General features: G+C 33.5%; 1 long non-coding RNA gene across 1 annotated transcript; it reads left to right on the top strand.

Moving 5' to 3' along the window:
- The first annotated feature begins 11,444 nt into the window (after nucleotides 1-11,444).
- On the top strand, nucleotides 11,445-12,873 carry LOC114293160 (uncharacterized). Its single transcript, XR_014356692.1, has 2 exons — nucleotides 11,445-11,582; nucleotides 12,552-12,873. It is a non-coding gene; the product is annotated as an uncharacterized LOC114293160 (long non-coding RNA).
- Nucleotides 12,874-15,877: the final 3,004 nt, after the last annotated feature.

Below are 15,877 nucleotides of genomic sequence, written 5' to 3'. Positions count from 1 at the left end.
TCTTTTTTCTCATTGAACCTAGTTACGGGATCTTTGGTCCCCAAGTTGTGTGTCCACATACATAGTCTATGATTTTATAGGTTTCAAACTCATCCCCCTTGATGTATTCCAAACCCTATCTCTCGCCAAGGCCTTGGTTAACGGATCCGCAAGATTATCAAAAGATTTTACATAATTTTTACATAATTCACAGTTATGATGCCATTACTCAAATAGGATCTCACATTATTGTGTTTCCTTCAAATAGGTTTGGATTTACCATTATGAAAATGTTTGTTCACTCTACCAATAGCAACAGTGCTATCACAACGAATTAACACAAGAGGAACTGGTTTTTCCCAAAAAGAGATTTCATGTAACAAATCTCTCAATCATTTCACTTCCTTACATGCTGAAGCTAATGCTATAAGCTTAGCTTCCATTGTAGAATTAGTAATTATAGTTTGTTTTTTAGACTTCCAATATATGGCGCCACCACCCAAGGTAAAAATAAAACCCGAGGTAGAGAGAGAATTACCTGACATAGTGTTCCAATCGGCATCACTATATTCCTTAAGTACCGCATGATACTTGTTATAAAACAAACCATAATTTTTAGTACTAGATAAATATCTCATAATTCTTCCCATGGCTGGCCAATGATCTCGACTTGGCTTGTTAGTAAATCTGCTAAGTATACCAACATCATATGCAATGTCAGGTCTAATACAATTAATAACATATCTCAAACTACCAATCATGCTTTGCATATTCCTTTTGATTAATCACTTCTTTTTCTTTTGTTATGATAGATAAATGTATGTTTGCATCAAAACGAGTAACAACATGTTTACAGTCTAGAAAGTTAAATTTCTTTAAAATTTTCTCAACATAATGCGACTGATTAAGAAAAATGCCATCATTAGTCTTGGTAATTTTAATTCCCAAAATAAAATTAACTTCACCAAGATCTTTCATATTAAAGTGGCTATTAAGCATATTTTTAATCTCATTTATAATATGCAAATTAGAGCCAAAGATAAGTAAACCATCCACATATAGGCTAATAATCATATGTGCATTCTCACAAGTTTTATAATATATGCACTTATCACATTCATTAGTCTTATAGCCATTCTCAAGTATGCATGAATCAAATTTATCATGCCACTGTTTATGAGTTTGTTTTAAATCATAAAGGGATTTAGTTAGCTTACACACTTTACTTTCTTGGCTAGGCTCCACAAAGCCATCTAGATCTCCATTCAAAAATGCTGTTTTCACATCCATTTGATGAATTTTTAAATCATGAATTGTAGCCACTGCTATCAATAGTCTAATGGATGTAACTCTAGTAACTAGAGAAAAAGTATCAAAGAAATCAAGATTAACTTGTTGCATAAAACTTTTAGCGACAAGCCTCGCTTTATATTTATCTATAGTTCCATCCAGTTTAAGTTTTTTACGAAGGACCCATTTATATCCAATAGTTTTACAACCTGGAGGTAAATCCACTAGGTTCTATGTTTTACTTGAAAGTAGTGAATCTATCTCATCATTTACAGCCTCTCTTTAGAAAATAGTATCAGGTGATGATAAAACTTCTTGCATTGTAATAGGAATTTCTTCCACATTATAAAGATAATAGTCAAGACCAAAATCTTTTTCAACTCTAGCTCGTTTTACTCCTCCTTGGTTGCATTTGAGAATTTTCTTGTTCTTGAAAAACTTGAGATGGAATAGAAGAGCTAGGCATGGATAAAATATTTTTAGAAATTATTTGACTCCCGTTCAAATAATTTCTAAATTTGAAAGAAAATTTATTTTCTTGAAAAAATATTATCACCTAATTCAAAATAAATATTATTTTTCATATTAAAAAGTCTACAAGATGTACTATGCAACGCATACCCAAGAAAAGTACAAGTGGTAGCTCGTTCATCCAATTTAGGTCGATTAGGATCTGTAAGCCTCACAAAAGCTAAACAACTCCAAACCCTTAAATAACCTAGATTTGGTTTATGCCCCTTCCATAACTCATAAAGTACAATTTTAATCTTTTTGTGTGGCACTCTATTTATCACATAGCAAGCTGTCAAAATAGCCTTGCCCTAAAGATTTGAGGGAGCACCTGAATCAATAAGCATAGCATTCGTCAAGTCAATTAATATTCTATTTTTTTCTTTTAGCTACGCCATTAGATAAAGGTGAATATGATGGAGTAGTCTTATGAATAATTCCCAATGACTGAACAAAAGAGTTGAATCCAAGAGATTCATACTCCCGGTCCCCATCACTTCTAATTCTCTTGATCTTTTTACCGAATTGATTTTCCACTTCAAGAAGGAATTCTTTAAATTTCTCAAAAGTATCACTTTTATTTTTTAATAAATATATGTTTGTGTATTTTGAAAAATCATCAATAAAAGTGACAAAATATTGGTTACCACCACGAGTTAAAATTCCTTCAAACTCACACAAATCAGTATGAAATAATTCTAGCAATTCGGTATTTTTCTCAACACTTTTATGAGGCCTCTTGGTAATTTTTGCTTTATTGCAAACTTCACATTTTTTCAATTTTTTTTGTCACTTTAGGAATTAATCCTAAACTACCTATGATTCTCGCATATTTACTGTTAATATGACCCAAGTGAGCATGCCAAAAATTAATAGAAGACAAAATATAAACTGAATTGGTAGATGGTTTATTAATCTCAACATTCAATTTGAACATCCCATTACAAGCATAACCATTACGCACAAAAATACCTTTTTTGGTAATCACATATTGATTAGATTCCATAGTTTACTTAAAGCTAGCCTTATTCAACAAATAACTTGACGTAAAATTCTTCCTCATGGACGGTGTATAAATCACATCTTTTAAAGTAAACACATGTCTAGAGGTGAACTTGAGGTCAACCTTACCACTCCCAAGTATCTTGGTTTGACTAAAGTCACCAAGTATAATTGTTTTCTCATTATCAAAGGGAGTGTACATCTTCAACCAAGCTTTATCATAACAAACATGTCTATTAACAACAGAATCTGTCCACCAACCGTCCACATAATTAACTATGCAAATGTCTGTAATCATCGCCACAAATGGCTCCTCAATAACGTTAGCATTTAGGGCAGGTGCACGTTTTCAGAATTTGCAAGTTCGAGCAATATATCCACTTTTGTCACAAACAAAGCATGTAAAATTTTGCGGAGGTGGTGGACTTTGGTTCTTATTGGATTAATTCATTTATTGTGAGGTTTACCATAATTCTTCATATTCTTTTTATGAGACTTCAAATAAGCATTCTTGGAATTGTGACCTCTGGGTAAGTTATTATTTGTTGAAACAAAGTTTACCATTGTAGTAGAATTGCCATTACCGTCTTGTGTTATTAATGTAACTTGGCTTTTAGCTTCCTTTTTGACTCGGATGTGAGTGATTAACGCTTCTAAGGAAGTCTCCTTTTATTTGTGGCGCATGCTCTTTTAGAATTCTCTCCAAGATGGCGGTAACTTGTCAATAAGTCCTGTAACTACCAAGTTGTCACTAATCTTGATACTTTCAGACCTTACTTTTGCAACTATCATTTGGAAATCTTGTGCTTGTTTCACAACAGATTTTCTATCCACCATTTGGAAGTAAAAAAATCGAGTGGCTGCATACTTTTTTGCTCATGCCTCTTCAGTATCATACTTAGTTTGTAAAGCTTTCCAAATTTTCTTTGTGAAAGTGTAAGTGGTGTCGTAGTACCACTACCACGTGACCACCACCACCACCACCACCACCACCACCACCACCACCACGACGTCACGCCATGCCACGCCACTACCACCACCACCACCACAATATAAAAATTAAAATATATAATTTAAAAATAATAAATTCTAAATTTTATCTTATACATATCAAACAGCTTATTTTTAATTTTGCACTAAAATTTTTATCAAATTGTTTTTTAACTTAAAAAAATTTAGCATTTAATTTTTAATACTTAATTTTCAATTTTCAGTTTTTAATTCTTAACTTTATCAAACACCTCCTTAATATATTCAATTTTAACTGCTAAATTTAAGTTATCAAACACTATCTATCTCTTTTTATGGGAGAATTATAATTCAATGTGTATTTTCAAAATAGATTTCAAATCGCTGATAAAATTAATCAAATTTAAGAATTGAAATTATAATTTTTTTCATAATTTTATAATTTTTTATTTTTGGTATTACAACTAATTAGCAATTTCCCATTTTTTATTTATTAAGTGAATTAATCTAGATGCACTTCAAAAATTAAAAAAAATTGCAAAAAATTAAAATTTATTTTTACTGAAGACAATAAATGAAAAAAAAAAAACCAGTAAGTCCTTTAACAAACATCTTACATTTGATTTTAATTTAGATTAGTTACATCTAAAAAGTGAAAAAATATTTAAATAAAATAAAAATAATAAAAAATTCACTAAAAATAAAATATAAAATATCAATTTTTAAAAATTAAACAAAACAAGATGGTTTAACAACTTTTTTTTTTTTTTTCGAAGTTCAAGGGTCCAGCTCAAAACAGAAAACAGATTCAAATTGTTGTAAATTAAAAATTGATAATTTAAAAGTAGAATTCAAAAATACTTATCACTTAGCTTTTAGAAATTAGTCTTTTCAATTTACTTAAATTATAAACAAAAATTGTAACAAACCATCTAACACAAACTCCAAAAACAAATAAACTATAAGCAGAGATAAATTGCAAGAAAATCCCATATAAATACTCGTTACATGCATTAGACAGTAGTAAAGATGACTTCACCAAATTAAAATGTTTACATACTTTTTAAATTTAAATGGGATATAAAATTTCAGTAGGATAATATTAAAATAATAGAAAAATTACAAATTATTGAAACAGTTTCAAAATAATTGCATAATATATGATTTTTTTTTTTGATACGTTGGAAGGACTTGCATACTTTATGGGAGAACTTGTAGCATCATGGAAATAAAATTATTATGGAATTATACAATTGATTTGTAATTTTTCCTAATATAGTTGAATTGTAAGTCTAACACACAGTATGGACTTGCACTATACATATGAAGAATTTTTTTTTTTATTTATTTTATAAAGATATCATTAATATGCTAATAGATAAATTAAAACACAAATTAATGTCTGTCCATAGAAATGAACTTGATAATTCACCTTAACATTTAAGTGCCTTCTCTATAACCATTTAAGTCCCGTACAGATGAAAACCTTGCATTACATCTTATAAAAATGAGATAATTTTTTAACTCTTTTGGCATGTTTGATTGGGTGGATTAGAGTATGAGATTGAGATTATTAATCCGTGGGCCAAATTATCTTAACATTTTGATTTAGGATTATTAATCCAATAGGATTATTAATACTACACTATCTTATGAATCAAACATGACCTTTATGTACAATTTTTAAAAGAGTAATAGTAGAGATCCACACATTTATATTCATAAATTCACCCATATTGATGTGACATGACAGTTGGATTCACTATCATTAAGTGTGTAATAAATAAAAAAAATTAATACATATTTTAACATATCATTATGAATAAAATTATGAGTAATTTTTGTGAGTCAAAAAAATTATTTGAGCACGTTTTATTGAATGAATGAAATGAAATGAATCCATTATTTGAGCACGTTTTGTTGACTAACTAGCATAAATAGGAGAAATTATTCATTGTTATAGGGGCATTACTCCACACTATTCATGTTTAGACAAGTGTTCAGTTGTCTTCCCAAAGAAAAAAAATAAGTGGTGGGATCTACTATTTCAACCAATAATATTTAGGATGGGGGTACCACCTAAATTTGCCCCCTGAGACGATGAATAATTTCTCCATAAATAGAGGGATAGATGGAGTGCGCCAGTGTTGACTGGATTGCCACTGATTGATGATTGTAATTTGCAACTGATTAATGATTCATTTACTAAATTTGTTTAATTTGAATTTGTCTCAATGAATTTTCAGAAATGCCTCGTACGCCTATTGGGGGTCGACCCCCAGTGAGGTGGCGCCCTGTGATTGGGCGAAAAAAATAGTTTTTCGTTTTTTTTTTTAAATTTTTTTTTTATGTTTTCAGCGAATGAGAGCTGGACAGCTCACTGGGGGTCGGAAGCGCGGTTGGAATTTTATAGTGTGTAATAAATAAAAAAAATTAATACATATTCTAACATATCATTATGAGTTTATGAGTACTTTTTGAGAGTAAAATATTTTGGTTTTAGAAATTTTAGATTGTCATACACTACAAGAAAAGTGGGTATATGAGACGGAACTATTTGCGACGGCACACTTGCTGTCTCAAAAAGTCACTTTTTGCGACGGCAAAAAATGCCGTCTCAAAAAAGCAGAGTATTTGCGACGGCACCATTTGCCGTCTAAAAAAAAAAGAGCATTTGCGACGGCACAATTTGCTGTCTCAAAAAATGAGAGCATTTGCGACGGTATTTTCTGCCGTCGCAAATACTCTACTTTTTTGAGACGGCAAATGGTGCCGTCGCAAATACTCTGCTTTTTGAGACGGTATTTTCTGCTGTCGCAAAAAGTGACTTTCGTGTTTTTTTTTTTTAATTTTTAGTGAATACTTTTAAAATTTTAAATATTTTTTTTAGATACACCTTACTTAGATGTATCTAAAAAAATAAATTATGAAAAAATATTTTTAAAAATTAATAAATACATAAAATACAAAAAAATGTATTGAATTATTGTATTTTTGGTATTTAGTGAATTTTTAAAAGATGTTTTTTACAATTTTTTAAAATTTTTAGATGTATTTATGTTAGGTGTGTCTAAAAATTTAAAAAAATACTTAAAATATTAAAAAAATTCAGTAAAAACAATATAACACGGAAAACAAGAAAGTATAATTTTCTCAAAAAAGTTTTTGGAAAACTCTAACCTAGCATAGTGATTGTGGTTTTGAGACAGCTTCATATATATACAGTCACAAAATTCTATCGCAAATTTTTTTTAAAAAAAAATGTCTTCGTACTCTTTTAATATAACATTTCTCTTTTCATTCATTTTTTCATCTTCATGTCTCTCTGTCTCTATCTCTCTCTCTTCTCTTTATCTCTTTCACTCATCACTCTTCTTTCTCTGTCTGTCTGTTTCTCTCTCTCATTTTCTCTCTGTGTCTCTCGCCTATCTCTCTTCTCTCTATCTCTCTCATCTGTTTTCTCTCGCTCATCTCTCTTCTCTCTATCTCTCTCATTTCTTTTCTCTCTCTCTTATCTTTCTATCTCTCTCTATCTCTCTCGCTCATTTCTCTTCTCTCTCTGTCTCTCTCTTTATCTGTGTCTCTCTCTCACTCATCTCTTTTTGTCTATCTCTCGCTCATCTCTTGTTTCTCTCTCTTTTTCTATCTTTCTCTCTATCTCTATCTCTCTCTCTCTCTCTCTTTCTCTCTCCCTGTCTCTCTCTCACTCACCACCCTTCTCTCTCTCTCTACTTGTCTATTTGTCTATATCTCCCTCACTATGTTCGCCTTGCTCACTCTCTTACTCCCATCTTCTCTATTTATCGAGCTCCTTCTCGATTTATCGATCCACTATAAACGACGTCGTCTTACTCTTTTGAACATTTCTCTTTTCACCCATTTTTTCAGCTTCCTATCTCTCTGTCTCTGTCTATCTTCTCTTTCCCTCTCTTACTCATCACTCTTCTCTGTCTGTCTGTTTCTCCCTTTCTCTATATGTCTCTGTCTCTCTCTCACTCATCACTCTTCTCTGTCTGTCCGTCTCTCTCTTTCTCTCTATGTCTCTATCTCTATTCTTTCTATCTCTTTCATCTATCTTCTCTCTCTGTCTTTCTTCTCTGTCTCTTCTTTTTTCTCTCTCTCGCTTTCTCGCTTATCTCTTTCTGTCTCTCTCGTTTATCTCTTTTCGCTCTTTTTTTTCTCTTTCTTTGTCTCTCTCTTTGTCTATATCTTTTCACCCATTTTTTCATATTTTTCTCTCTCTTTTCTTTCTCTCTCTCATTCATCACTCTTCTCTCTCTGTCTGTCTATTTGTCTCTCTCTCTCTCTCTCTGTGTCTCTCATTCATCTATCTCTTCTCTCATCTCTTTTTTTTTTCTCTCTCTCTGTGTCTCTCACTCATCTCTCTCTCTCTCTCTCTCACCACTCATATCCTCTACCACCTTCACTACTACTGCAAACGCCATTTAACTACCACCACTACTACCACGGTCGCCATTTCATCTCTACGACTACCATTACTACTACCATCGCCACCACTCCACTACCACCACTACCACTATTGCCACTACTACTACTACTACAATTACCTCTCTTTCACTCCTGCTACTCCATCTACTCTACTACTACCACAACTTCACCACTAATCTCCTTCGCCACCACCACCACCACCACCACCACCATCATCTCTTATCCACCACCTTCACCACTACTGTCGGTTCCTCTTCTCTACCACAAAATATTACATCTCTTCTCTCTCTCACTCATTACTCTTCTCTGTCTGTCAGTCTTTGTCTTTGTCTTTGTCTCTTTCTCTTTCTCTTTCTCTCTTTGTCTCTCGCTCATCTCTCATCTCTCTATCTCTCTCATCTCTCTATCTCTCTTCTCTCTTGCTCATTTATCTTCTCTCTATCTCTCTCTCCGTCTCTCTCGCTCATCTTTCTTCTCTCTTCGTCTCTCTCGCTCATCTTTATTCTCTCTTCGTCTCTCTCTTTTTCTACGTCTTTCTCTCGATCATCTCTTTTCGCTCTCTTTCTCTCTTTCTTTGTCTATCTCTCGCTCATCACTTGTTTCTCTCTATTTTTCTATATATCTCTCTCTATTTGTTTCTCTCTCTGTCTCCCTATCTCTCTCTATATCTCTTTGTCTCTTTGTCTCTCTCTCACTTATCACTATTCTCTCTCTCTAGCTCTCTTCTCTATCTGTCTCTCACTCATCTCTTTCTCACCACCCATCTTCTCTACCACATTCACCACTACTGCAAATGCCACTCCATTATTACCACTACTACCACTGCAAATGCCACATTGACCACAAAAAATTAACTTTATTTTAATGGAAAATATTATCCCTACTTCTACCAAATAAAAAAAAAATAATAATTTTTTATTCATTAAAATAAATATGAAACAAATAAATTTTCAACCTTACTAAATGAAAAAATAAAAATAAAAATTCATTAACTATAAAAAAATTATTTTTTTAGCAATGACATCCTCTATTACAAAAAAAAGTCATTTTATTATTTAAATATTTATTTATAATGAAAATAAAAAAAAATCCAAAAAAATTTTCATTCTCCCTCCTGCCTTTTCCATTCCCGCTCGGTTCCCCCACCCCAAACCCAAAATCCCCAATCTCAAAAATCCCTAATCTCTTCCCCCCCATTCCCGCTCGGGTTTTCCCCCACCCCAAACCCAAAATTCCCAATCTCTTCAACCAGTGCAGTGAAGCAACTTCACACCCAACCTCTCAATCCATCGCGCCTGGTTCTTCAAGCTGAACAAAATGAGCAGTAGTAGTAGAAAAGCCAAGAACATGAACAACAATTCCAATTACAAACCCTAACTCCCCAATCGAATCCAGAATCAAAGACTTACTCCCTCGAATGACCTTGTCCGAGAAGATCGGCCAGATCACTCAAATCGATCAACCAGTGCAGTGAAGCAACTTCACACCCAACCTCTCAATCCATTCGAGACCTCTCCATCAGTCTCTCTCTCTCTCTCTCTCTATTTTTATGCATTTTTTTCCTTTGATCTTCAATTCATTGATTTCTCAGGGAGTATTCTCAGCGCTGGCGGTGGTGGACCGTTCGAGAAAGCAACGTCGTCCGATTGGATCGATATGATTGACAAATTTCAGAACGCTGCGCTCGAGTCTCGCCTCGGGATTCCACTTCTCTACAGTACTGACGCTGTTCATGGCAACAACAACGTCTACGGTGCCACTGTATTTCCTCACAACATTGGCCTTGGAGCTACTAGGTATTATATGTAACTATTGTTGTTGCTTGAGAGAGTGTTAGTTTGTGTGATAGAGATGCAGAGTTGGTTAGGAGGATTGGAGTTGCAACTGCTCTTGAAGTTAGGGCTCGTGGCGCTCAGTTTACTTTTGCTCCTTGTGTGGCTGTAAGTTCTCGTAATTTTTTATATTAGATTATTTGATCGGATTATTATCAGACCATTCTGTGTTCATTTTGGTTCAAATTGGTCATCCATGTATCAAAGATTTATGTAAATATGAATGAACTTTGTTTGTGGCATTACGTGTTTGATCAAACGCGAGAATGAACTTTGTTTTTTTTATTTCCCAAACAAAATATGAATCTTAAGCATTTTCAATGAAGTTGAGACTGAAAGATAGAAATGGACGGTAAGCTAAGTGGGCAACTGTTAGATTTCTTTGAGAAATAAATGCAGAGAAGTGGTTGTTTCTGTATAGCTTTAAAATGATCTTTAGCACGATACAGTCATATTTTGGGAAACGATCACTATATTGGATAAATTTCATAATCTTAGCCGTAACCAGAAGTTCTTCATGATTACCCCCGCCCCTCTATCCTTTTTTTTTTTCTTTTTAATTTGAAGCCAACAAATCACAGAAGATAAGAAGACAAACTTGCCTGCCCACTTTTTAAATTCCATTTTGATTTTCATTCCTTATATTTGGTTTCTAGTATTTTTTTTTTATGGTGTCTATTAACCCTTTAATTATTCTAGATTCATGTATACTTATTTCATTTTTGCATGAGCTAAATTATTGTTTTTGAGAACTGATATATGTGACCCATTTTTTTGCACCTTTGATATCTCCATGCACATGGCAAGATAGTATTTGTTTTCATTATTTTCTTAATGACCAATCATGATTATTCACGTAGGCGGTGATACAAAACAGTAACAAAACATTTGTGACACATAACATTTCTCATTATTTTGTAAGCAATTTGGATAACTTTTGTAGTAATTTTATTTTTATTTAATTTTTTTTAACTGCCCTTTAGTTTAGTCTTTATCCCAATTCGTCTTTTTTAATGGATTACAAATATGCATTACCCTTTAGTTTAGTCTTTATCCTCACTTCGACTTTTTTAATGGAGTACAAATATCTGTACACTAAGTCTCTGTCGACATTATAAACAACAATTTAGTACTTGCCTTGGTTCTAGTTACAAAATGCTATAATATGGTTAAATCCACTATTGGAACCTTCCATGCCATCTGACTTCTATCTGATAATGGGGCTAAACCGCATCATAGAAGGAAAACTTAGGTTCCCACTTCTTGATATTAAGACTAGGAGGCGCATCTTCCAGGTAAATGCATGACATGATTATGCAAATATAAGATTAATTATTAATATAGATTTCCATTAACCCTATCTTTATGATAACTTATGTGCCAAGCAAACCTTTTATGTCAGAAATGCAGATACACAAATCTAGGATGACGTTGGCTGATGATGTCAACTTAGAAGAATTTGTTATGACCAAGGATGAGTTTTCTGGAGCCGATATAAAGGCAATATGTACTGAAGCTGGTTTACTTGCTCTAAGAGAGCGCCGTATGAAGGTGAGACAACTTCATTGTTGAATTATATGTGTATCATTTGTGTTTGTTGCAATTCCGTGTTACGACTAATTCTTAAAACATGATGTTTTTTGGCTGCTCTGAATTTTGGCTTGTAAAGTGGAGATATGAGAGTATTAGACACAGATGAACTTTAAGTAAGGATTAGTGTTTTCAGACCCTTAGTTATACTATATTGGGTCCCCTCCTATAGATCTAATTTTCAACTTTGTAGAAAGAAAAAAGATGGGATGGGAGTTTGTGAAGGGAAAATATCGAGAAGCAAAACAAAGGAAGAAACAAAAATGAAGAGGCAGATTATGGCCTGTTTGTTTTTGTTGATCAAAAAGATTATGGCCTGTTTTGTGGACATATTCTGTTGCAAATCCCCCAGTCCAATATTTATTTTGCTGGTTGTTTGGAATCCGTAAGGCAGTGTTTGGTTCATGGATTTGGGGAGGGATTTGGAAAAGGAAAGAGAAAATGTAGGTGAAATGTTAATCCACAAATCCTTGAACCAAACGCAGCTGAAATCAACAATATTAGATTGGAATCTATTTGGTTTGTAAATTTCACAAAGTACATATTTTTTTGACTTCGTATTCAATTTTTAGGCACACAATATGCATAGGTGACATTGGCCTCGTATATGTTAGTGAACTCATGATGTCTAAGTTTTGCCTTTTCAACTAGGGAAAGAGCAGAACAAAGTGAAATACTACTAATGATAATTAGACTAACCAAGAACAAAAACCTTAATGATAATTAATTATTACAAGAGTAAATAAATGAACCACTGTGTTAGTTATTTCTCTGAGTTTGCCTGTCCATTAAATATATATGTCCACGTCAGTCTTGAGGTCCTTAACTTTGTACTTGTGAATTCGAAATCTATAGAAATTATTGGATGCTTTATACAATTGCATGTTGTTTAGACTTCGTCTAATAGAAATTGTTCTATGTGTGCCTCAGGTTACGCATTCAGACTTCAAGAAGGCTAAAGATAAGGTCATGTTCAAGAAGAAAGAGGGGGTGCCAGAAGGACTCTATATGTGAAAATACTCTGTTCTCTATGCATATAGGCATTTGTTTTGCTTGCTTTTAGACTCCCATTTCTGTGCTTCTATACTGTTGAATATTTCGCTATGAGATATATTGCCATCTCATGTGGGATGATGATGGTAGTTTCTGCAAGGACAACGTTCTGGTTAAGTCAGTTGCCCGCTTAATCAATGAACTCATTTCCTTTTGACAGATTTTCATGTCATCGAACAGCTTCAATTTCTGAGGGTAATGTGTGTTGCTAATGTGTCATTTATTGTTTCCATTGTTGTGGGTCTGATGGAAAACTACTTTCATCTCCGATTTAGAGAGCACTTTTTTTGTGGAAAATTCCTCTGAAACATGAGAAGCAAAAAAGATGGTTACCTAGTCATGGCATGGGTGAACTGTAATTTTTAGGGACATACTTGCAATCAGGGATGAAAGTAAGAATTCAATCTAATATCCTATAGAATTCAATCAGGGACATACTTGTAATTATTGTGAAGAAATTGTTGTTTTTAGATTATTATGGAAAATTTTTAATATTTTTAATATTTTTATCGTAGGATTTTTTCTTTTTTGCGACGGCATTACACCGTCGCAAAAAATAGAAAATTTTAATATTTTTATTAATTTTGTTACAGGTTTTACATTTTGCGACGGCATTATACTGTCGCAAAAAATAGAAATTTTATTATTTAAAATAGAAATTTTATTATTTTTTAATACTTTTTGCGACGGCATTACACTGTCGCAAAAATGGAAAATTTCATATTTTTAATACTTTTTGCGACGGCACCACACCGTCGCAAAAAGTGTTTCTGCCGTTGCAAAAAAGACTATTAGCGACGGTATTTTTTGCCGTTTCAAATAACATTTTTACCGACGGTAAAATCGTGCCGTCGCAAAAAAGTCAAGAAATTTCAAACGTTATTAGCGACTGCACAGTGCCGTCGCAAAAAGGCAAAAATGCCGTCGCAAAACATTAGCGACGGCAAAAAAGTCTTTTGCAACCCCTCCACTTGCGACCCCCTCTTGCCGTCGCAAAAAGTCATTTTGCCGTCGCAAAAAGTATTAGCGACGGCATTAGGAGTATTAGCGACGGTATTTTACCGTCGCAAAAAGTTAATTTTTTTGTAGTGATATGAATCAATAATTTGAGCACGTTTTGTTGACTAAGAGGTGTTTTGAAAAGTTGACTTTATAATTTTTTTTAGTTTATTTTATCTTTTTATAAATAAGTTATGTGAGAGGTGATGTGACCTAAAATTAGTAAAAAGTTAAAAGTTGGCTTTTTATTGGCTTCACAAAAGAGCACTAATTGGCATAAATAGGAGAAATTATTTATTGTTACAGGGGCATTACTCTACACTATTTATGTTTAGACAAGTGTCCAGTTATCTCCTCATAAAAGAAAAATAAGTGGTGGGATCCACTATTTCAACCAAAAATTTTTTAGGTTGGTGCACCACCTAAATTTGCCTATAAGACAATGAAAAATTTCTCCATAAATAGATGGATAGATAGAGTGCGCTGATTGATGGTTGTAATTTGTAGCTGATTGATAATTCATCTACTAGATTTTTTTAGTCTGAATTTGTCTAAATGAATCTCTTCCCGAAAGAGACTTGTGCTTGAAAATTTCTTTCTGGAAAAAGGCTTATTCTGATTAAATAAATTCACCGAATGTAGCGATGGTATTTGTAACAATGATTCCAATGAAGAAGCAGTGATTCCAAATGCGCAGAACACAAAACTTGTGACAGAAAAATGAGATGCAAATTTTACTTCCATCACTTTTTATTTTTAATTTTTAATGCCATTGTTAGAATGTCCATGTACTCTCAAGATATAAACAAAATTTTGGAAAATTTACATACAAATCTTATATGGGGGAATATTAATTTATTTAGTCTTAAGAATTTTCTTATGAAGCAATTAGTCGTTTTTATTTGAAAATTGTATTTATTTGATTTTGTACCATTTGAATTTAAGTGAATGTCCTTTATGATTCATTTTTTAAATGGAAATGAAAATGTGAGGTGTGAAAGGTTCTTTTTGGAGGAATTGGTAGCTAAAGTGTTGGTTATTGAGCGTGAAAATCTACATTTCTATTAGTGTGATTTTCTGGTGTTACATTGAAGTGTTACATTAGAGTGCTACTGTAGACACTCCATTTTTGACCGCCCTTAAGACTTGGGCGCTACTGATGGTTTACTTGGTGGTGAAAGTTGTGCAGTACAAGGGTTGATTTCTTCGACAAGAAGAGCGTCAAATCCAAACCTCACACCTCATTTTTTGGACCAAAAAGATTTTAGATCTTAAAACCCTCTTTTTCAAAATATTTTTGAAAATGTTCTTACGATGTTCTGAGGCTCAAATTTTGTTAAATATTGTGCTTTTCGATAAACCGAGCAAGGACAAAATGGAATGAATGAAAGAGAGGTGAAATCTTTGAAAAGATCTTTAAAACATCTTGTTTTAGAGGTTTAGAGTTGAAGAAAATTGGAGGAGAGAGAAGAAACCAAGTTGGGGAAGAAGATAGGCATGAACTGTTAAGACAAAGTCAAGCAATCCTCGCCAAATCAGGCCTATTCGTTTTTACATTTGGATTTCAGCTATGAGGCCACCACCATTGGAAAGAAGACTTCCAGGGCTTCATTTTTGCATTCAAGAATCTCCTCAAGCCGTGTCCAGATGAGGGAGATATGGCTGGTTGAAGTTAAGCATCAATCCGGTTGAACCGAAATTGGGTAGTCTTCACTAAAAGAGGGATATCTCTTAGCATACTTGGAATTGTGATGTGAGGCTACCACCATTGGAAAGAAGACTTCCAGGGCTTCAGCTTAGGCACAAGAATGACCTGAAAATGAGTCCAGATAAAGGAGTTATGCCTGGTTGAAGTCGGGACCATGGACTAATTTTTGCTGCCGGCCTCTATGGGAGTGTGCCGGCCATATGCCGGCCAAAAATGATCCTTGCCGGCCAGAAATGATGTAGTGCCGGCCATCAATGATCCCCTGCCGGCCAACGATGAAAAAAATTCAGATTTTTTATAGATATTTCTCCTCTAGCTGTTTTCACAATGTGCCAGCTGTCCTAGCTCAGATATTTTCAGCCAAGCTCTTGTTTTTGCTATATATGGAGCTATATCTCTCATTTTCAAGAGGTTAGAAATTTTTGAGAGCTTCTCACACTAAAACCTCTCTCTCTCTACAAATTTTCAGAGTTAAAAACTCTCTTTGTTTCTAGAA

The sequence above is a fragment of the Camellia sinensis genome, chromosome 15 (genome assembly GCF_055761805.1).
Source record: "Camellia sinensis isolate YWXY chromosome 15, ASM5576180v1, whole genome shotgun sequence".
Taxonomy (NCBI): Eukaryota; Viridiplantae; Streptophyta; class Magnoliopsida; order Ericales; family Theaceae; genus Camellia; species Camellia sinensis.
Note: the sequence above shows the minus strand (reverse complement) of the source record. Positions and strands in the feature narration are given on the sequence as shown.